Raw genomic sequence first — 25095 nt, forward strand, 5'->3', positions numbered from 1 at the left:
TGTTTGTAGAGTAGGAGTTCAGGGGGCATTTCTGTCAATAGCTGTAATGAGTCGGTTAATCCTGACAGCTTCTCTCATTCTACAATGCCAGAGATAAGGGTGATAATGACAGCAATCAGCAGAAGAGGCCTTCAGACGCAGAACTAAGGAGGAAGAATAAGCATGCTGGATGTATGTGCTTCCTGGAGGCCTTGGAAACCTGCATATTTGCACAAGTGCCCCTCGAGGCCAGTGAGCAGATGGGCGCCTCCAAGCTTAAAGAATCCCTTAAAGTTACTCAAAATTAAATTGTATCATTCTGAAGAGAATTTATAGTCCTGGAAGAGTTTGTTGCCCTGTGAATAACCTAAGAATATACTGAAAAATTGTATACAAGTCAAATGAAGTTAAAGTTTAACCTTTCATCCTTAAAAAAAAAAAAAAAAAAAAAAAAAAATTGGTATGATACAGAATTATTTAACTTGATTTGAATTTAACTCCATTTAATGATACCTTTTTTTGAAATGTAATGATACATTCCATGTTAAACAGTTGTGAAGTTTTCCAAAATAGATCCAAAGCAGGTTTCATGTTAAATGGGAAGCTTTAGTCCAAAAGGCATGGTCCTTATCTGGATTTTCTGTCAGGCCTACATTCATTTTTATAACGAACAAATGAAATTTAGTGCCACAATAATGAAGTGTATGAAGTTGTGGTTGGGCTTGTCAGTATGCTTTCTGGCTCTAAAGCTTTGAAGTCAAATGCTAGTAACTATCAGTATGCTCCTATCACGTCCACACCCAGCTCTCACACTGCAAGTCAGTGTCATCTGCAGACAGAAATGAGAAGAAATTGAACTTATTTTATGGCTGTTCTGCTTGAGGGAAGAAGAATAAGGTAAATCAATACTTCTTGTCATTTCCTGAAAATACTGTATTCTCCAAGACATTTAGCCAGCATTTACCCATTTAAGCAAGGACAAAAACATAAAAAGAATGTTTTTAACTCAGAAAATTAGCACATCAATATTTCTGGGTCACAGAAATTGAAGTCACATCAAGCATTACTTCAAACTCTAAGTTAAATACACTCTCAAAGTTGGTTGCTCCTGGTAATGGTAACTACCATTAAGAAAACCTAAAATTTCGGGAATGAAGAGTCGTATTTAACATCCTGTTATTGCTACTGAAATATTTATTACTAAATTTATAGCCCCATTTAAAAATGCCAGGACATGACTTTTTTTTGTAAAATTAGATCTGCAAAAACATTCTATGTCTTTACTCATATGGTATATTCTCCCCCACTCACTGCTCCATCAATTCAACAGGAAATTTTTCATAAAACTCTACTGTTCAATGTTATTTCTGACCTTTGGGAGTGGGGATGTCTCCATTCCCCAGCCACGTCATTTGTATATTTAAAGAGGACAATGTAAAAGTTGGGTTCGGAGACACTCCCAATGATTTTTCACAAATTAGGAAATTAATTCTGAATCTGAGCAAAATATGATTGGTCCTGGCTTGGAAAACATAAGTTATAACTATATAAGTTAAAGAGCCTCCTAGCAATATTTAAAAATATTAAAAAGCGGGATGCCTGGGTGGCTCAGTCAGTTAAGCATCTGCCTTCGGCTCGGGTCAGAACCCCAGGGTCCTGGAATCGAGTCCCACATCGGGCTCCTTGCTCATTGGGGAGTCTGCTTCTCCCTCTGCCTGCCGCTCCCCCTGCTTGTGCTCTCTCTCTCTCTCTGACAAATAAATAAATAAGATCTTTAAACAAAAAAATATTAAAAAGCATTACTAGTTAACAGATGGCCTAATTGGAAGTACATGGAGTTTAGAGTCAGAGAAACTAGAGTCCAAATCTTGACTAACCTCCTAATGACTTCTGATCTTTGGGCAGTTTTGACCTCTCTGAGCCTAAGATTAATTTTTATACAATGGGAATATGCAAAATGTATAGCTGTTCTGAAGTTTAAATGAGCATCTACCTACATGCAGTGTCTGATGCAAAGTGTTCAGTAAATGTTACTCTTTTCTACAAATAAATTGATTACAGAAAACACACTGAGGAGAGAGGAGGATGGGGGACAGAGAGAGATAGTAGACAGCAAAAATAAAATAAAAACAAAAGATATCTGAGTAGCAATGATTGCTAAATATTATGAAAACAAATAAACAAAAATTGGGGAAAAAAAAACACAATTAAGGAGCTAGATCATTACAATCTTAGTTTTTAGGCCAAAGAGTTCAATTCTAAATCCTAAGGGAAATGTGGTTCTGCAAACATGGGGAAAGGCCATCTCATGAGAGAAAGAAGAAAAGCAAGTCCAAGCCCTGTTTTCCTTTGGTTTCCTCTTGAAGCTTGATTTAAAAGTTGGTAGACTTCCCTGTGCCCTGACTAGGCTCAACAGCTGAGAATAGAAAAGCCATTTGGAAAAGCATCCATTTGTTTGTGGGGAAATTAGACACTGGATTCACTGAGTTGTTTATTCAAAGAATTTGTGATAGGAAGGACTTCAAAAAAGCAAAATTTAAGCAAATCCCTGAGATTACCTTATTCCATCCATAAATATTTCAGAATGTATCTCTAAAAGGTAAGGACTCTTTTTTTTTTTTTTTTTTAAGATTTTATTTATTTATTTGACAGAGAGAGACAGCCAGAGAGAGAACACAAGCAGGGTAAGTGGGAGAGAGAGAAGCAGGCTTCCCGCCGAGAAGGTAGCCCGATGTGGGGCTCGATCCCAGGAGCCTGGGATCATGACCTGAGCCGAAGGCAGAGGTTTAACAACTGAGCCACCCAGGCGCCCCAGGACTCTTTTAAAGTATACAAAAATATCATCAACATACCAAAAACTTAACAATATTTCCTTAATATCAAATTAGTATTCATATATGTGCTACTGTCTCATAATTATTTTTAACAGGTTGTTCAATTCAGAATCCATATGTTTGCTTCCAAACAGTCTAGTGTGGGGGAGGGTGGGTTAAGGTACAGACTGAGGAGGTTCAAGTTGGATAGATGACACGTGGGAGTTCATTATGCCATTCTCCCTACTTCTGCATAACCTTCATGCTTTCAATAATAAAAATGTGTTACATTTTCTATAACAGAAAATTAAACACAGACAAACATCAACAGCAGAAACAGAAAAATAGAAGCAACAGTGTTTTCTATGTATGCTATGGCAGCAAGTTGGGAAGCATCTGTTCAAGCAACAGTGTAGGCTTTTGTTGAAGTTCAATGCGAACCTATTGAGAAACTTCAAAAGTTATTAAGGAAGTTTATGAATCCATTTTTGCATATCTACCCATTTTTAGTAGATTGTCAGTAATTTGGTAATAACATTGCTTGAGGGAGGGGTGCTTATTAAAAATAAAAATTCCCAGTCCCTTTTCATTTCCTCTTCTATATTCTGTTGGATAAATGATGCTCTCACACCACAGCACAGGAAGAAGCACACGGTCAAGGATGGGAACTCATGAAGCATACAGACATGACACACACATACTTGCCTAAGCTGTCTCACCCGTGCTTAGGAATGGCAATCATAGGAAACTGGGGAATTTGTTCAGATCCACATGTTAAGAAAAAGCCTGTGTTGGCGTTTAAGGGAAGGTTTTCCTCCTCCCTGCTTGAACATCTCAGCAGATTCTAGAAGAGGGTCAGCATATATAAAGCACCTGTAACTATGTAAAATCCTGCTGGTTGCCTAGTCCCTGTAACTTTTCCCTTTCTTCTTGCTAATACAACCCTGATATCATCACTGGTGAGTGACAATGCACCTAGATTTTTAAAACTGTATTTTCCGGTCAAGGTTGGCCATGCAACACCATCCTTATTACGGAGATGTAAGTGGAAGTCACTGATGGACTATAGGGAAAGCCCTTTGTAAGGGGACAGATGAGCTGGTTCACTACTTTTTGCTCTAAGTCCTTTGCTCCTCTCTTCCTGTCTGTAATTCTAAATGCTGGCTGGAGTTCCAGAACCATCACTTGAGCATGAGGACCCCAGTCAAGCCCTAAAGATTGTGGCTCCCAAAGCCAAAGGGCCTCACTTTTCCGGTTCCCCTGGCAAGAAAGACTGTGAGTTCTTCCCATGTGCCCTAAGCATCCACAGGTCCTGTACTTGGCCCCAGGCTACAAGCTTCTGCGACTGGAACCTACTTCTATAGCCTCCTATCTCCTCCTCCTCCAAGCCAGTATGCACTAGCCACCAGTCTTCTGCTTCTCTTCACTCTTCAGTACCTCCAGGCAGTTGTTTTCGTATTATGTCCAAGTTTTTCCAGCTCTTTCCTTTTAGGGGGGAGTGAATTCCAGGAGCTTTAGTCCCTCATATTTGCAAGCAGAATACCTTAAATTTTATTCCTACCTTAGCCCCAAGGAATTGCTAGAATCTATACAATGTATAGGTGGTTTCTTGATCAGAGAGAGAGTGGTACTCATAAACCAGACCCAGGGATGGAGTTCAGAAACAATGGTACTTCAACATTTTTTGAAGAGCTCTTCATTGTCCATTAAAAGAATTTTGTTAGTCATTTTGCAAATATTATTAAATCACTCCCATGAATGGTTTAGGATTAGGTGATGGCTGGTACTAGCTATAATTATATAACCGCCAGAATAGAAACAAGGCTACAGGGGCCTCATATGCCAGTATGTTCCAGATCATTATACACACTGTAATTCAGAAGATACATAACTACCAAGTGGCAAGCAAAGAATGGAGAAGATACTAAAAAATCTTTGCCTTTTTAGAATCTTATTGGGGGCGGGGGGGGGGGGAAGACCTTCAGTGAAGGAAAAATCAATTGAAATCAATATATAATCGAATGCAGAAATATGGAGAAAAAATATGTGCCAAAAATCTGCCAAATTATGACAAAAAAGGTTCAGATTACATAACTGAATCAACTTTTTCTAGATACTGTGATGAAACCCTTACATAACTGAATCAACTTTTTCTAGATACTGTGATGAAACCCTGACTAAATAACATCTAGTAAGCTGCGGAACATGATGAGTATATACAGTACACTTAACACCAATAAGTTAAGCTTACTATAGTAATAGATAAATAAGAAAAGTGTTTTAATGTATCATCTATTCCTTGTCTATTTCTTCCTACATTTTACTTCCAAACATCCTGTATGAACTAAAAGCTAATTTTAAGAACATAAATTACTCCAATGTTTTAAGTCTGAGAGATTGGAAGAATGATAAAGTCATTAATAAAAATAAGTTGGAAGAAACTGATTTGGGAAGAAGAAAAAGATGACAAGTTATGTTTCAAGCATGTTTGATTTGCAAAAATAGCAGACAATCGCGCTTGTGTCCACCATTTTTTGTACTTGACTATTTGCATCTGAACTCCACCCACTTCTTCAATTGGTGGCCTTCAGTAAGATTCTAAGATTTGGCTTCCTTGATTGCAACATTAGGATCACAACATCAAACTACAGGATTATATTTTGAGAATTAAGTGGCATAATTCAAGTTAAACACCCAGTAAATAGTAGATATTAAATGTTAATATCTTTCTCTTCCTTCCTTCTTCCTAGCCTGTCTTTTTGAAACCTACTTTGATTCTGTAGGAGTCTCTACTTCAAATTGACCCATTTCCTAACCATCCTTCAACATTATTTATTCATATTAATCACCCATCCTTTCCCCTATTCCTTCTATTCCTCTCAATTTTACAAATGCTATACATTCTTCAAGGTCCAACTTAAGCCTCATCTTTTGATGAGTAGACAATCACTCTAATCTATACTGTTTTTCCTTTGCTAAATGCCTCATGGCATATGTTGCTATTAACTGTTTTACATACTTATGACTTGTCTCTCCAACTAAACACAAGATTCTAAACAGCAGAATCTGTATGTAAAATTGTTTTGATTTGTAAAGACCGGGATCTGGCCCTCCTTAGAGATCCATACAAGCATGCTGAATAAAGGAATCTGTGATGCTAACCATTAAAATCCAAGGACTAATACCAATTCAGATATACCCGGTAAAGTTAAACTTACATCATTTTTATTTACTATCCATTGGTGAGCAAATCAAAATCAAAGCTGGTTATAATTGAAATGAATAAGAAAAAAAGCTATTGGTTTGGCCTAAAAAGCAATGCTTTAAAAAGATACTCTAAGAAGAGACTTTTATAAAAGATCTTTTACTACAATATTTATTTAACACTTGCACATGAAGGCAAGAATTAAAAATGGAAATGGACTTTTATCAGAATCTTAATAGAATCACAAATAAGAGGTTTAAGTAATTTAAAAATAATTTTTTAAATCGGAGATGTAGTTTAAAAATTGACTCACTGGGTCAGCACTAGAATTAAACCTACAAGAGAAACTTATTTAAACTAGTAATCATTTAAATGTGACAAAAAGCTATCAGCATATGCAAAAGTCCAGCATGCCTCTATAATTTCCCTAAGGCTTGAAACAATGTAAAAAAGACAGCCTGGAAAGTCAAGGATAAACAAGTTTTTTGTTTGTTTGTTTGTTTGTTTGTTTTTAACTCAGTGCACAACCAGATTCAACATCAATTCAAACATCAAAATCAGTTCAAATTTTATCAAAGATATTTGGGGTTAGCAAAATTACAGCTTTAGAACCTTGTTCTTTATCTCCAGACAGAAACACACACACACACACACACACACACAGTACAAAATAAAACCAACAGAAGCACACAACTACATGTGGAAAACTGTTTCACTTGTAAATAATTTCCATGTATCTTCTATGAAACAAAGTGCTAAAAAATCAAACCATATTATAATGTCTTTGTAAAACTAAGTATCTTCCACAAATGGATGTTCCTGTAAAATTACTGAAAATAATCTTGATGATTGTTCTACAAGGTCAAGAAATTAGTAAACAGCTTACAGAACTGAAATTTTATACAGTAACAGTTATGTCTGCATATTAATGAACTTCAAGCACTGCACACTTGGCAGGATGTTGAGATGAATGTTTCCAAATATCTGCCATGATAGACTGATTCTCTGGTTATTTAAAATCATTCCTTTGCAAGTAACTTTAAGTAGTTAAGCAGAAAAATTCCTCTATTTAGACAAAATTCTTATTCTAGTTCCTCCATAGATGGTCATTGTAAAGAAGCATAAACAACTCTAATTCTCAGCTGATAATATGCAGAGAGCAGATACACACAAAGGCTTCATTTAGATAAAACCACAAAGAAAAGTACCATTTTCTGATTTTCTCCCTCAGCCCTCCCCATCTACCACCTTGATTCTGCAAACGCAGGATAAATTAAAGCTCCTTTCTTCTACATCAACTCCTTTGTCCTCTCAAGGTTGCCTAATCATATTCATCTCTTAAAATGAAGTAAGAAACATTTCAAAAGTGGTATTCACATTAAATCAACTTTCTGATTCATGCATTGCAGGAATAAAGCAGTGTAATCACATCTTAAATTGGTTTACAGCAGGCTGTCTACCTTATCCTGGTTCTCAGGATTGATGAAATGAATAGTTTTAAAATAGCACTTTTTGAAATGACTGAGAATTAATAGTGCATAATTATCTCAGTGTTGACAAGTGAGAGATGTTTAACTCCTTAAATGAGCTTTCCTAATGAATCAGTGTCAGAGAAAGGCTTCATTGCCTGTACATTGTTGATTGATATCTAAGGGGATTGATTTAACCATAAAGGCATACTAAAAGCCAATTTTAAAAATAATTTATGTAAAAATGAAATGGCCCAACTTTCACTGAATATTGAAAGATTTACTTAAGATTTTACTGTAGGTTTCAATAATATTCTAGGTATTGGACTACCAGGAAAATTACTTTACATCTTATCTGTCTAGTAGGAGCTCTTCGAGCTTTCCATACAATTTCAGCAAAACAGACTTTAGTATTAGACTGCCAAGTACCTAAAAGAAAAAAAGTAAACATTAAACTACTTGGAAAAGTAGTATAGAGATTATGTTTCTGACCTTTCTATTTGAGGATCCTAGTGAAAGACAACACAATAAATAAAAATAAATAAATCTCCATGTTTTTTAAAAATAAAAAAAATTAACACATGTAAAAAATTTTTAAGAACATTATCTTTACCATGTTGAACTTTTAACATTGTCTCTTCATCCCTTGTCTCTAATTCATGTGAACTCATAACTACAGTGTTCAATTCTGTGTCCTAAATCCTGTGGGTAAAAACAAATTTATATTCCTAAACACCTGGAAAAGAGAAACAGGAACACATTCCCAGCAACAGATATGCAGATGAACATAACACAGACCAGCTCCGACTTACTCTTATTACTCTTATTTTTCCATATCTTTCACATCTGCCAACTGTCTAGCTTAAGTATGTGTCAGGCACTGGGCTACGAACATTCTATTTAATCCTCAAGACCTTCAGTGAGGTAGAGAACATTATCCCCACTCTGCAGACGAGGGAAGCCAAGAGTATGGAGGCGAGGTTCCTGCCCCAGTCGCATAACGGGTAGCGGATGGAGCCTGACCATGAACTAAGCAGACTGTAATGCAGAATCCACACATACTGTGGTGGGCAAGTATTCTCCACTTAGATCATCCTTACAGGACTGGGGTTATTTTAGCTGTCAGTAAAGTGTGGCAATATTAGAGTGTGCTCCGTTATTCCTTCATGGAGTTATTACACTTGAGAGTCAACTATATGCCAGCATTCTCCCAAAGGCTGGGATGCAACGGCTCACAGGGATGGGGCCCTTCTGTCTGGAAGCCACAGATGGCGCTGGAATAAAAGGGGGGGGGGTTGCTCTGGGGGTAGATAAGCTTGGGACACAGACTTACCTCTTTGACCGAGTATTCTCTTTCATTAGTGTCGGAGGGGAAGTCTAAAGAACTTCAGTAGTCTGAAACAGTGAGCACAAGGCGTGAAGACCCTCCGAGATGGTGAGCGCAGGGCACGGACACCGTCGGAAACGGTGAGAGCAGAGTGTGAAGGCAGCATCAGGTGGGGCGCTCCGCCTGGGCACACGGGTCCCAGTGCCACCAGACACAAGCTCTCAGGAGTGACAGGGATCCCGACGGGATTGCCAACGTGGGCCTCCAATGACAGTCTTTTCAGAACTGACCAGGGAGCCTGTGGCCTTTACATTCTTGTGACATCTTGGTTTGAGTAAGGACTGGTGATAACATCTTCAATGGCTTATTTCTTTTTAGGGTCTGGTTATTCTTTGTTGGTCACAGGTAACTATCATAAAAAAAGACTCCCCTTCTGACACTTAGGGCAGGGTGATCTGGCTTATTCCCTCATCTCTGGTTTCCTTACACCTCTGCATTTGGGGGATTTCTGTGAGCCTGACCACGTAGCCCCCTACCTATTTCTTCCTACCTAGCCCCACCTGTCCCTTACTCACTCTGGAGAAACAAATGCCTTAACATTCCTTTAGGGAACCACGGCCTCTGTACCTGCATTCCTCCCCATGTACAAACCCTGCCACTTCTCCCCACCAGATTCCTAGACTACACATCAGGATGGAAACTAGATCTTTACTAGCCAAATTCCCAGCTTCGGTCTTCTATCTTAGGTTTCCAATAACATAATTGAGATATATGAATGCCTCAGACCACTCTAGATCCATTAGTCACATTTAAACTGTACATCAAAGCTCACTGGACTATTCTGCTAAACTGACACTTTAAAATGTTTTTTTTTAAGAATTTTTTTTTTAAGATTTTATTTATTTATTTGACAGAGAGAGACACAGCGAGAGAGGGAACACAAGCAGGGGGAGTGGGAGAGGGAGAAGCAGGCTTCCCGTGGAGCAGGGAGCCTGATGCAGGGCTCAATCCCAGGACCCTGGGATTGTGACCTGAGCCGAAGGCAGACGCTTAACAACTGAGCCACCCAGGTGACCCTTAAAATGTTTTTAAGAGAAATGCATTCTGAGGTCCAAATGTGTGGGTTAAACATGACTTCTTAACGGCTAATCAGCTAAGAAATTGTCAATGTTATATTATAAATATTCATGAATAAATCTAAATGTGTACTAAATAGAAAAGGTTGGACTTCCTCATCTGAATATAGGCATTATGAGAACTATTTCCTGAGGAATATTAAATTAGTTACTGCATATGAATGGGCCTGGTAGGATCTAGCATCAGCAGGTACTCAAAGGTGGTCATGTTTGAATTGTAAAACAAAAGTAGTTCATATGTTATTTATATTTTTAAAAAGTACAAGAAAAACAGTACTTGCATTAACCAGCTTTAAACTATCTCAAATAATTTGATTGCATTTACCAAGTGCATCGAGATTTATACTGAAAAATAAAAACATACCAAGAACTGCAGAGTTTCAAAGGTAAAAATGTACTTTACGTATTACTTTGTAGGTAATGTTCTTTTTTTTTTTTAATTTGCTATCGTTACCACAAAAATGAAAATGTCAAAACAAAGCTTTTGTAAGAAGTTCTAGAAATTGGCCCTTCTAACTTTTTTAATGCCCTCTATACACAGCGTAAGCCTGCGAGATGGCAGACAAGCGCTAACAGGGTGTTTACAGCGGGGCGTGGGGTGCATCTAGAGTACAGAAAGACTGTGATTTAGGGTCAGTCACCTCCTTACACTGTCTCCTCCCCTGCCCAGCCCTTCAAGTGATGTCTCTGAAAAATCTCTTTGCTCCCTCAGAAGAACATGATTCTAGAAACAGCTATATGGCAATATCACTTGCACTTGTAATTCTGTAGATGCAAATTTAAGACTGCAGGCCCAGTGCAAATACTCTGGGCCTGAAATCCCACTGTTTTCATCAGAAGTGCCTTTAATCAAGTGGAACCTAGTAGCACTACTTCTTTAAGGAGACATGTTCCTGGTATAAAATCTAGCTTATCCCTATCTCTGAATGGATATTTAGTGAGCAATATCAGGCCTTTCTGAGGCAAGGAACTGGCTTTTTTGAACTCTTTCCTCAAAATAATGAGGTCTGGAGAACAGTTTGTCAGTCATGGAAAGACATCGTCAAACATGGTATGATGACTTGAAACCTGGTTCTAAAAGAAAATTAAAAATTAAAGTAACGCATTTAACAACTTATAAAGTTTACAAGATCTTATCTGCTCTGAGACACAGACAGACTCAAATTATTTCCTTGGCCAGGGAAAACTCAGGTTCCATTTTTATGTCCTACTCTGTAACCCTCAGTCTGCCCTGCTGGAAGGTAATTATCAGGGCCAGAGGGATCGTCCCTGCTGCTTCTCAGAAGTAAACGCAGGGGGCTAAATTAAGGTACTTAGAGGTAAACTCGCAGGCTGTGCAGAGCTGAGCTGTTTGACTCCTGCAGATTCCAGAGCAGAACACTAACCGCTCATACTTACTCAGAGAGCAGGTACAGGAACACAGCTTCTCAGTCATCCCCTCCAGCTCCTGCTAATCAGTGGGAGCCACACAGCCCCCCGTGTGACACAACCTGAAGAGAGGGTCTTAAAATGCAAGTTTTAATGTTATTTCATTGTAGTGCCCTTGTACCAAAAATGTCTTTATTATGTAGTTTCCATTTTACCTGTATGTAAAAAAAAAAAAGACCACAGCTGGAAAGCTACTATTGTGAGAAAGAAGGACATAAAACTCAAGCAATGAATTAAAGAGGCAAATGAAGGAACTCTTTTCCTTTATTAGAAATAGAAGAAACAGATTGTGCTAATCTCCCTAGGGCCAACAGCCGCCCCGCGTGGAACTCAGCCAGCTTCAGACACAAAGCTCACTTAGGAGTTCTGCTCTGTGAAAAGAGGAAGCCAGATGGGCTATTTACTTTCAACAAGATAATTCTGGAGGAAATTGTTATAAGTCACAGAAACTTTTTAGCTTCATCTGCTATTTTAGCCTCTAAACTGATTCACAGAGTGGGGGGAGGGTGCCATTAGGAAGGAGAGGAGAGACCTGGGAAGGGAACAGAGGAATTAAGGAAAGTGCAGTGCAAAGCCTGGGCAGCAGAAGCCTCCAGGTCTCCCAGCCTGGGCTGGATCCACTCCCCGCCAGCCAGCCACTCACCATCCCCTTGGACAAACCAGTGGACACCTCTGAGCTTCCATTTCCTCCTGGGTATCATGGGGACCATACACTGTCCCAGGAAATTAGGAAGATTAAATGGCATGCTGAGGGTACAGCACTTAAAACACAACACACAACATGAGCTCCCAATAATCACTGGGCACCTATTTTTATTCCTGTTATTTTCTCTTCTATTTGCAAAATGTAAAGAGAATCCATCATTCACACACACACACACACACACACACACAACTAAATTCTCAAGAATATAGCAAGAGCTAAAAGTTATATTAATCTATTTATCATACTTGATAGAATTTATGTCTGAAAACAAGTTATTTTGCTCTCACAGAGAAAAATAATCCAAATAATTTTATCCTTGGGTCAAGAATTTCAAAGAGATTTTTCTACATAAAAATTATTTCAAGAGGGCACTGGCTCAGTTGGTTAAGCCTCTGCTTTCGGCTCAGGTCATGATCCCAGGATCCTGGGATCGAGTCCCGCATCGGGCTTCCTGCTCTGTGGGGAGCCTGCTTCTCCCTCTTCTCCCCACTTGTGCTCTCTCTCTCACTCTCTCTCTCAAATAAATAAAATCCAAAAAAATAAAAAAATTATTTCAAGAAAAATAGCTATGCAATTAATACAAAGAAGTTCATTTATCAGAAGCTTCTGATAAATATAAAAGACGCTTCCTAACTAGGAACGCAAAATTTTCCCTATCCAGCTGTAAATAACGGCAATCAGGACAAAAATCAAGATAATCCTGATACACATATACTATGGAAAATGCATCCAGCAGCCTTATTTTTTGGATATACAACTATTACTTACTAAGCAAAACTAAAAGAATTCAAGGCAAGTTATGGGATCATTAGGCACCCAAGTTAACCTACTTTTCTTTTTTTACACTTGTAATACTGCTCAATGATAACTGATAGCTCTCAGAGAATACAAGACACTCTCTGAACAAAGCAATATGCAATAATGTTCAGCCTACTAATGTACCTTGGCAGGAGAAAGGAATACATTTTTAGAAAGATTATTCAACATGAAGTACTAAAATAAAAATATTTTAGTTTTGCCTGGTTATCTGAATTGATTTTGAGGAACTCACAGATTTTTTATTTCATTGCCACATTAAAGAAACAGCATCACTATTTTTTGTAATATTTTCTTTCTGAAAGGGAAGATATCCCAAAAAAATAATCAATTTAATTTACGGGTTCAGATAAGACAAAAACAAAAGCAAACAGCATATTTAAAAACCAGAAACTCTAAAAAATATATATTACTGCATTTAATTTTTTTTTATATTCTTGGTGACTCAATCCACTGTGCCATAAGAAAATTGAATCAGTGTTTATGGCATGAACATTTGAGAAAATACACACATTCACACACACACAAAGAAACTTACAGATTTTATGCCCTAATTAAGACCAGAAAAATAAACTGAAAGGAGTCTGCAAGGAAAGATAAAAGAAGTGGAAATCATATCTTTAATTTAATTATCCTTTATAAAGTTAATATAAAATAAAATTTCCCTAAGTACTAGAGAAAAGCAAATAACAAAGCAAGAAAATTTTACATTTCAGTAAATTGGAAATGGGCAAGAGAGCTGATTTCCTTAGAAACAACCAAAGAGGACTTTAAGGCATTGACTAAACAGTGATGAAATATTAATTAAATATGAAATTGTCATCTTTCTCTCTACACCCAGAATTTCCCCGACTTTGAAAATATCTATTATTTCACTAACCCAAAAGCCAAAAATCTAAAAGGCCTTTGCCACAGGTCGAACTCCATTCTGGGCGGCTTTGGAAATAACAATGCCTGCCTGCTCTGATTCGGCATCAAGGAGAAGCTAAAAAGAGGTAATGTCTTGCTGGGAAAGCGTCTTCCTTGGGCCTCTTGCATGCTGCATATCTTACTGAGCAGGTCAAGACTACAAAGGGTCTGACTGCTTTTTACCTGGGCCTATTTCTCAGAATTGCTTTTGCAGATAAGTGATAAGGCAACCTCGCCCCCTAGACAAGGAACAGGTTTGATTACTGCTTGCTATAAAACCAGTGAATTCCCCCAGCTCAGAGATTCTCAGTTGCAATGCAAACTCATGGTACACAGCATCCATCTGGACCATGGGATTTGGGAGCGAGGCAAATGATACCAATATGCTGATATTCATGCTGCTGGTTTTACCTTAGTAATAACATCCTTTGTCTCTGACCCAGAAGTCTTATGTCTCTGCCCTGAAATAGTACTACATAAATTAATAGTTTGTCAGTAGGGTAACATCAAATCCCAAACATGCCCAGACCAGAGAGTTTGGGCAAAGGGAGGAATACTGACAGAAACATGGCTTTCTGAAAGAAGGAACGGGGATCACAAGTTGGATCTGGGGATAGGAGAAAACTTTCTGGGATCTATGAGGGAATGCTCTCACCAGAGTGCAGTGGGGGGACGGGGGGACTAAGGGTCCCCACTGTCCTGATCACTAATGAGGCTGAGAGAAGAAAGGCAGGATTGAGACAAGTTACAGCAATGGTACCTTGGTTGTTGCTCATTAATTCTCCTCCATGCAGGGGAGGAAGTGGGGGGGCGGTTATCGTGAACTGGGGGCAGCAAGGCCTTCAGCCTGGAGAAAGACAATGTGTGTGTGTGGGTGCTGAGTCAAGGAGTTCTCGAAGCTGTACAGTGCTGCCTGTAATGATGACCTTGCCACTGATGGTCTCTGGGAGGACCAACAACACTAGAAGTTCCTTTGGTTGAGCCCCAGCTGGGCAGCGGCTTGGAACCAAGAGCAAGTGTGCCTTGTTTACTGATATGAAAGAACCGTCTCCCTCTACATTACCTGACACCAGCCTTCCCCTCTATTCTGACTTAGGTGCTTTAAGGAGAAAGATGATCGGGTGGATCCAAGGTCTCCCTGTCCCCCAAAAGTACTGAAAGCCATACACACCAGTTCTGGTATGATGGGGAAGAAAAGGACTCAAACTGTTACGGCTCTGTTGGACACAGGAACCCAAGTGCCACCCTACCTATTCCCATGGACGGAGGGGACACTGAATCCAACTGATGGGGTTTGGTGCTTCTCAGTGGGTAAGGGAAGCTGAAGGAACCTTGTGAGAAGAACCTTTGGGATAATTCAGTGGTGCTGTCGTTGTGATTCCCACATCTGACTCCATAATCAGAATTGATATGTGCCATGTCTGTACTTCACAGTTCCCGTGTCAGAAGGGGTTTTCACGTTCAGGAACTGCTGTGCCTAGAGGTCCTCTCCTAGTACAACAGCACGCCTTCTTGATGGAGCCACAAAGTCCCTCCTTTTACCTTTTTTTAAAATAGGTAGCTATTAACATACAACTAATCTCTTGTGGAAAATAAACACCTGACATTCTCCTTTTCACGTATGTCTACCCGGACTCAACAATTAATGAGATGGGAAGGAAACGACAGGCCTTGATAGTCAAATAGAAATGGTATACTCAAGAGTCGAGCTCTTCCAGCCCTGGCACTGTCCCATTTACATAAAAAAATGGCAGCTACTCCTCTGGGGGAGGCTAGATTCCCTACTCCACCACATGACACAAAGCTGCTGGTCCAACAGGGCTTGCGCAGGTTTCTTTCAACCGCTGGGCCGAGTTCACTGAGAGCGTGGCTAAGTTAAAAGTGCATGGTTCCCCTGAGCAATAGTAGCCATCCAGCCCCAGTGACAGCTCTGGGGGTCACTAGTTGTGGTAAGGACCACTCACACAACAGTCTCAATGAAAAGCTACCACTCTTGTCTCAGATAATGCTCCTAAGGACCAGGAATTTTATATTTTTACAGACTCTCAGACAACTGCCAATGGCCTAGATGTCTGCTTGCCTGTCAATTGAAAAACTAGAGACTGGCAGATTAATGAGCCCCTCTCTGTAGGGCCACAAACCGTAGAAATAAATTGTGGCTGCTGATCAGTCTGGGTCACTGACGTAAGTGCTCATGGTAAGGGTCGGTTCTCTGACGAGACCAACTGGAATGAAGCTGTTGTTCAAGCCTGTGCTGCCCAGATCATTGCCATCATTACTGGGATCCACCATCATGGATGGAGCACAAAGTAAAGGTATTTTGGATGCAGAAGCTACTACTGCAAGTCAGACTTGTGACTCCTTCCAAAAGCTGGCCCGTTTGTTTTGCAGAGAAGGAGGCCATGTTTGCCCTGTGCACTCCCAGCAAAATGACCACATCAAACCTTTGACTCCCATTTTGAGATAATCCTAATGCTTTACCACTGTCAACAGTTTTTTGGGTTACTATCCAATCAGCTGACTTTGGTTACACCACTGTGGCTCTTGAAACTAAATTAGGTCATGTTCTTAATTTTGTCATACTATCTTTAGTCTGACAATGGGGTGTCTTTTGCCATAAAGACCACCTAACAGTGGGACAAGAGTCAAAGTAATCAATAGACATTTTATGACCTTTATCATCTACAAGTTGCTGTCATTACTGAGAGAGAAAAGGAACTTTATAAATCAATTCAAAAGGATTTCTGACTCTATCTCACTCACCACATCTTGATCTAGACACCTTAATAAGGCAGTTTGGCCACTAGATAGAGCCATCTCCAGAAAGGATAAGAGTTACACAGACTTACTGTGAAAATCTGAGATTTCTCCCTGACCACTCCTGGGCATGATGTGTTTTTCTTTCCCCTAACAGGAATCTCAGGCCAGGATAATTGATATGCCCTCCAGGTGGAAGCCCAATCAAAAGGGATCCCAGAAGATTCAAACATAAATTTGGTTCAGCCACCGGATATCTGTGTTGGACTGGCATGGTCCTAGATCCTAGATCATCAAGATAATGACCATTTGGGTTACTGAGTTGAGTACACTGCTCACCATGTATCTCTACGGTGGTCAAAGTGGTGGGCCTAATGAGTCTCTGTAAATTGTGTAAAAATGCCCTTATCCCACCTGCACTTGACCCTTCCAAACAAAAGCTCTGAATGGAAAAAAGATAAAGGTATAGCTACTGGGAAGTGACATAACCAATTCCCTGGCTATGGAGGGATAGCAGCAAATCTGGGAACTGGGAGGGATCATGTCAAATCCCAAGAGGTTTGAGAGGGTGTGATTAATGCTCTCTTAATTCTCCATATCCAGTACCTCAGCCTGGCAAAACAGTCATACGATCCACATGAGTCAAGTGGTAGTGATGACTGGCAACCTGACTCACTAACACACTTCTAAGCTTGTCATCCCCATCCATGGGCTACAAAAACAGGAAAAGTCATGTGAACAAGGCTGTTCCCAAACAGTTCTGCTGTGCCTGAGGCCATCAACAGCAGCTCCAAAACATGGACCATCCTCTCATACCTGTGCAAACTCCCGGACTGACACAATCTTATGTCAAAGGGATGGATACACATTCATAGGCTTGTCCAGATTCCAAAGCAGCCTTAGGGTGTGCCATCAATCAAGGCTGCAGCTATTCAGAATACTGTCTATGTGGCCTAATTAAACCCGTCTAACAGTGATCCAAATAAAGGGTAGCAGCAAATTCCAAACTAGAGTGACCTGTGCTCTCCATGTGAGAGAAAGTAGAACATGAAATAGCTCTCCATTGGGCATGAGGGTTACTTTCTGGACGTCTATTGCCTCTGTTATTATTATTGGCAGTATTATTCCAAACTTCCTTATATGGGTCATAATAGATAATAGATCCCATAATAATTAAAACCTACTGGTCTCCCCCTGGGATTTCTTCACATTAGGTGAGTCAGAGACCCTGACAGGATGGGGACAGATGGATATAGAGTCAGTATTGCAAGCTGGCCTCATCCTGCTGCTTGGGATCCTATCGATCACAGCTTGAACTAAATGCCCTATGAGACAAGTTGAATAGATTTGGTCCAAGTCTCTGTTGGCCCAATGAACCAGAATGCCCATCGTGTGGCATATTCATGTGAAAATTCATCACAAGCCAAAATGGTATATTAAAGGCTGCTGGGTATTAGGAGAGATAGTTTTCTTTAGGACTCACACTCCCCTACAAGTCTTGCTAAGTGGACCTAAAATGTATGGCCTCAATTTCTTTTACCTGGGCCATTTCTCAGGGTTGCTTATGCGTTCAACAACCTTAAGAAATAAGGTAATGTCTGTCCCCAAAGAAAAGGGTTGCTTTTTGCTTGCTATATAAGTGGCAGGTGCGGGGTGCCTGGGTGGCTAAGTCGGTTAAGCATCTGCCTTGATCATGATCTCAACGTCCTGGGATCGAACCCCTCATCAGGCGCCCTGCTTAGTGGGGAACCTCCTTCTCCCTCTGCCCTTTCCCCAGCTTGTGTGCTCTCTCTCTCTCAAAAAAATAAATAAAATCTTAAAAAAAAAAAAAGTGGCAGATGCTTCAAGTTCAATAAATGGCCCTCACCTGCAATGCAAGCCCACTATATGCATGGCATCCATATGGGCCAAAGCACATCACTCCTATGGGATTCAGGGCAAAGGAAATTGGTGTAAATATGATAACACTTATGAAATTTGCTGTGCCATGAGTAATAAAGTCCTTCTTCTCTGACCCATGAGTCTTGTGTCTTCTGACAGCATCCATGATATATTAGCAGGCTACTTACTAGTTCGCAAGTAGAGTAAAAATCAATTCCCAAACCCAACAAGCTTATCTCTGGCTTGAACCACCTCTGATACATGATATAAAGCCCAGTTCAGGCAACCATTCATATTTAATGGTCAAGTACAAACTGACATAGATGTCATAAATTTGAAGCTACTCATCCTAGATTATTTGATGAAAGCAGGAGAAAATCATTAACATATGAATGTAAAAACCTGGATCACCTCCTTAACTTCTAGAACCTAAACTTATGGATTCTCCTATTGGGCCTCCACATAAAACTGGAATTCTTCTGTTCAATTCCAGTTCCCCTGTAGCAAAATCCCTATGAAGGGAACTGTTATTACCACTTTACTACATTATGGTGTGGAGAGGAAATCTTAAGTTTATGAGATATCATTATATTCTCGTTTAGGGGAAAGAATGATTTGAAGTATGGCCTGAACAGGGAAGAAGTGAATATGGGGTGCTACTGGCCACAGACTATATATATATATATATATATATTATATATATATATATTTTTTTTTAATTATAAGCCTGATTTTCAAAAGTACCATTAATCAATCAATCAACCAACCACACAATAAGCCTACCCTCATGGAGGCAGAAAAAATGGCTAAAAGACTATTGTTTATAAAATGAGGTCTCCACCAAAGGAGTGGAAAAAGCAGGAAAAGTGTGCACGATTCAGGGAATAAAGAGTTAAGAAAGATAATTTTATTTTCCATTGTCAAAAATCCTACAAAAGCATTGAGGGTTCAAAATTCACCTTCAGAAATTTAATGAACAGACTCAAATGTCACAGAGTGATTTGTGTATGATTACTGCACAAGATTTGTCTACTAGTTATTATTCACTGTTACAAGCAAATAAAGAACTTGAGAAAGAGGATGAAATAACAATTTAGAAGCAGAATTATAAAAGTCAACATTCAACTCCCTTAGCGTTATGTCCAGACTTCAGGCTAAGTATCAAATGTGATCCGTAAATATTCCAGATTTACTGCGTTGTAATGCATGTGATTAAAACAAACTGTGCTAACAATTAGGAAAATCCACAAGCTCAGAAGGTAATTTCATATTCACTTGTCTCCATAATTCATTAAAAATAAAAATGAATGGTTTTTGAGAACAACCACAGACATGAATTTGATGGATGGCCAACCCCCCCCCCCCCCCCGGCCACCCCGCAAGCCACGTGGAGAAGGTAGCTATGTTTATTCATCATGGTCTGTACCCTCGTGGGGGAGCAATACTGCTGGAATGTCCTGCTATGCATCAGGATACACCCTGATGCAGACACTGCTGGGGGTGTGCTTGCTTACTGCAGAGACACAAATATGTCAAAACTATCTGTAATTTCCAAAAAAAAAAAAAAAAGGTTAAAATTTAAACCTGTCTTATAAATAACATGAAAGTACATCATTGGGACAATTATGAAAAAGAATCTGAGTTCAGTTCTTTGTGTTAGAGCTGGGACCTTTGTATCCTCCAGGGTCTTTGTCTAGCAGGGCTGAGAAGGAAGTGGGGTAGAGACTCCAGACAGAAAGCTGTACAGATGACATCAGAGCAGGTCAAACACTAAGAGAAGGGAAACAAATCTATTTTTCCCATTTAAAAAAAATCCCTCAGAATAATTAAAATGAATTCCTATCCAAATTAAATTGCCTTGAAGTTTTCTGAGCAAGGCTTTAGGCATTATAAACACTCCTTGACTTTGGCCTGCCAGGTTTCCTCTATCAATCATGCGGTAGCCTAAAATTAAATTGAAATGATTAGATCAAGGAAAATCAAATTTTTTAACATTTAGTTTCAGTAATGTGATTATGAAGCTTTTAGTGATATTGTAATTACTTTGAAGCTTTGAGCATATGTTTCTACTGAGAGTATTCCATGGGGAAAAGCTGCATTAGGGAAATAAGTAAATACAGACCCCAGTGAAGCATTGGGGTCTGTGTTTGTTGTAAAGTTAAAAGCTAATGGTGGAAAAGAGACAATGCATCCATGTGATTTACACTCTCAACGTCCTGCAGGGAGTAACCACTTTAAAATCCCCACTAAATCCAGAGTTAAAATAAGGGAATGGCTTCCCTCTAAGGGCAGCATTAGAGACGCAATAGGAGAAAAACAGTAAAGACCCGGGACAAAAAGAAAGAAGTCATCATCCTGTACTAGCTCCAGTTTTTGCACAGGAAAATGTGACAGACTAAGATCACTCTAAAATTAATAAATCTTTTCTCAGAATATGAAACATTTTAATGTACTCCGTCTATGCCAAAATCAAACCATATAATCACTATGCTTCTCTATTCTTTCATCCACTTCAGCAATTACTGGGATTATGCTCGGTTTGGGGGGTTACAAAACTAAATAAGATGAGGCCCCACCCCGCAGGCAAGTATCAGTAGAGACTGGATTCTTCCATGAGGTACTTCAACCTCAGCAACAGGAAGGGAGATTAGAGAAGACAAAACCAGAAACAAGACAATGGTCTCTCTTTTCATTCACGCTTCTACTCATTCAACGATTATTTATTAAGAACAAGCATACTTCTTCCCCCAAGAATGAGGCAGGTAAGTAAACACACAACATTAAAATGAAATGAGATTAGCTCTTTAAACTTTAGCAGGAAAATCATTCCAACGAAATAAGGTGAAGCACACAAACCTTGTGAAGGATTTGCTTACTCTGATTATCGAAGCACCGCTACATGTCCTAGCAGCTTGAAGATCCTAAGTGGGAAGCAATGCAACAGATTGGTGTTTACCTTAGATACTGCCCATTTTATTTTTTTATTTGAATTCACTTCTTACTTTCAGTCACAGACACTGTCACTTTCTACTGTCTTAGAAGAGCCCTGATTCATCAAGTTATATTCACCTGCCACCGACCCCTGTAGGCAGTCAAGTTTGCTTCCTCTACCCCAATGGGCCTTGGAATTCGACACAGAGCACCGCCTGTTGCACACGTGCTCTCTTCATTGCATGGGACTGACCAGATTCGTACTGTCATAACTTCTGTCATCCTAAACTGAGTGAGTGCGATTTAACTTGGCCCTGCGGCCAAAGCTAGCCTTCTGAAAATAAATCTGACCATGCCTGTTCTTAGCAATTAGACCAAGTGGCTCCTCATTACTAGCACAGCAAAACCTGAACCCTCCAGCATGGAACAGAAAACTGTCTAAGAAGGCTTCTATCTCTCTTCACCCTGATCCCTCTTCATTTCCTTCTCTGAGCTCCTTACACTCCGAGCTCCCATCCACTATTCCTCCTTCCCCAGCACAGCCTCCGTATTCAAAGCCCTCACGTCTTGCTCTGCTAGAAATGCACTTTAATTTGCCTGCTCAGGAGACCACTTATCCCTAAAGGTCCAGCACAAATCCACCTCTTCTCTGGAATTTCCCTTGTACAAGTAAACACACTTCCTTTGTAACTTTTGTTACTGCTGATCACTATTTTGCAGGTGTACGCAGCATCTTCACTAAGTTGTGACTTCCTCATTTGGATATGCAGAGTTGCAACCTGTGACGGGTCCTATAACACAAGGTCTCAATAAATATTTGTTGAATTTAACATTTATTTTCTTTCTTCTTTTTTTCCAAAAATAAACTTCTTATTTTCTTACAAATCCACTTCTACATCTATTTTAAAAATTCATTCCATATTTCCCTTAGAGTTTCTCCTAACTGTACTAACAATGTGTAATTGAATATTTTCCAAATATTTCAGCTAAAACTGCCTCATGAAACCAAATTCTATACTGACATCTTTTTAAAAAAAATTAGCGAAGTAAAGTACACAATTTCATTCTTTTTTGTCCTTCATAACTTTACTAGAATTTACTTACAACTTCTGTGTAATTTTCAACAAAGCCAGATTAGTTATTACTTAGGAAGGGCAGGACAACATTAAATTATTCCACAGGAGCATGAGGGGGTCTAACAATCATGGTGAACTGGCAAATAAGAAATCAAAATGTACATAAAATGGTTTTTGCTCCTGCTTTCCCTGATCATGTGTTGTTGTGTGAAGTCGTATTTCCTGTCAAAAGCATAACAAAGCTTCCCCTGCTCTACAGGATACAAATGAGCAACCTGGTACAGCAAATTACCCAGCTGTAATTCACCATCGCAGTCCTGGAGTGTAGCCACATGTTCTTTTGCCACCTGAGAGTTATGAGTTATGTCCTTGGCCAGCCTCATCAACTAGTCCACAAAATAAATATTAGGTTCCTCACGTGTGACATTATTGCAGTGCCTTTAAAAGACCTCAGAAAAGGCAAAATCAAGTAGCAGATTCACTGTCAATTCAACGCCCTGTATCTGTTATTCTTAGTTCATAATACGACACTTCAAAACTAGCTTTCAGGTGGTGAAAGCCTTAAAGGTAGTGGCGGTCAGCTGAAAAGAACCTCCTCAGGCTGGCCATGCCCTAGTCCCTGAGGCCTGGGAATGTGACTACGGGGCAAAGGGGACTTCGCAGATGCAACGAAATTCAGGATCTTGAGATGGGGAATGTAATCACAGGTGTCCTTACGAGAGGGAGGCAGAGGGAGATCTGACTACAGAGAAGCAGAAGGTGCTGTGGCTGCAGACACCCAGACTGGAGCAAGGCAGCCAGGAGCTGGGACGCAGCCTGCAGAGGTCCAAGAGGAGTCTTTGCTGGGGCCTCCAGGAGCTGGTTCCGCTAACACCTGATTTCAGCCCCTTAAAACTCGCCTGGGATTTGTGCCCTCCAGAACTGTAAGAGAATAAATCCATGTTGTTTAAAGCCACCAAACTTGTGGTAATTTGTTACAGCTGCAACAGGAACCAAACACAGTAACTGAGCCACCCCTCACAAGTGTATAATACCACTTTTATTTATTTATTTTTTAAGATTTTATTTATTTATTTGACAGAGAGAGACACAGTGAGAGAGGGAACACAAGCAGGGAGAGTGGGAGAGGGAGAAGCAGGCTTCCTGCAGAGCCGGGAGCCCGATGAGGGGCTCGATCCCAGGACCCCGGGATCATTACCTGAGCCGAAGGCAGACACTTAACGACTGAGCCACCCAGGCGCCCACCACTTTTAAAAGTTAGTGAAATGATGGTGCTAATCTGCCTTCTAGAAAACACTACTTTTATAACCAGAACATGAGTTACTCGATGCCGTGACTGGTAATTTATCTGACATAATTTGTCACAGAAATACAGTCAGTTCTACATGTATTATAATGGTGATACATTTGTCCAATCCTTAAGACTATGTTTATAACATTCATTGCATTTCTGTATTTGCAAAATATTATATGCTTAATGTTGAACATCTGAAAAACACAAAACCACAATGCAAAAGAATTCCACAATCCAAAGATAGTAATTTGGGGGGATAGTCTCTGAAATCCTTACATATATAATGCTATCTACTTTTCAGTTATGGCAACTAAGCTCTTATATTAATATTTTTTAAAAATATTTCTTAACTACTGAAGAAGTCACACATATTTATGAGGCTTAGGTCATAATGTTAATATTGTTATTATCATCATTGCTTGAAGGAAAAAAAATCATGTCACCTCCAGAAATCTGACCTCAAATGGCATCACGACCCATTCTCTAACTTTACCAGCTCAACTTGCATTCTATCCAGCATAAAATGATTAAATTGGCCGCAGAAGCCAGAAGGGATTTTTAATAAATTTATACACAAAGAATTGTGACAACCATGACTAGACCCAATAAAGAAGTTCCTCATATGTTAGGCCTCAAATAAAAATTATTCCACAATGCCCCCCCCAAAAAAACGGTTACAAAATGTACAGTAGTTCTGGCGTGCCCAGCAGTTGCCAGGGTATAAAGGCAAGCATATACACCTGGAATAAAATCATCATACACTGAGAATAAGATTATTTGGTGAATTCCTTGTAATTAAGCCAAGGGGGGAAAAAACAATACATTTGAGAGAAATTTTGCATGTAGTGAGAAACTGCAAATGCCACGCACGTACATAAAAATGGACCATGAAGAAAAGAAAACTCTAGAGAGGACCACAATAAAAGAAGAAACGCCCTAACCTGCCAATGGCTGGGCATCTCACCAATTCTTTTTTTTTTTTTTTTTGAAGATTTTATTTATTTATTTATTTGAGAGAAACAGCATGAGAGGGGGGAGGGTCAGAGGGAGAAGCAGGCTCCCCGCCGAGCTGGGAGCCTGATGCGGGACTCGATCCCAGGACTCCAGGATCATGACTTGAGCCGAAGGCAGTCGCCCAACCAACTGAGCTACCCAGGCGCCCCATCTCACCAATTCTTAAATGTAGAATGGGAAGCAAGTATCAGACCTCCACTATATATTACTTTCTGTTTGTGTCATGCAATTATGTCTAAATTGACTGCACCAGTCAATTTGCCCCAGCAAAGACTCCTCTTGGACCTCTGCAGGCTGTAAAACACTTAAAATTCCTATCCGATACTATTAACTCGGGCATCTTCACTTAAAAAC

The 25095-nt window shown here is 39.6% G+C and overlaps 1 protein-coding gene across 3 annotated transcripts in view; it reads right to left on the bottom strand.

The window, feature by feature from the left end:
• Positions 1–25095, bottom strand: part of LOC118001822 (E3 ubiquitin-protein ligase parkin) — a 1265989-nt gene that overhangs the window by 1233467 nt on the left and 7427 nt on the right. The window lies entirely within an intron of this gene.

Source organism: Mirounga leonina, unplaced genomic scaffold (assembly GCF_011800145.1).
Source record: "Mirounga leonina isolate KUSES-001 unplaced genomic scaffold, KU_Mleo_1.0 Mir_54, whole genome shotgun sequence".
Classification (NCBI taxonomy): domain Eukaryota; kingdom Metazoa; phylum Chordata; class Mammalia; order Carnivora; family Phocidae; genus Mirounga; species Mirounga leonina.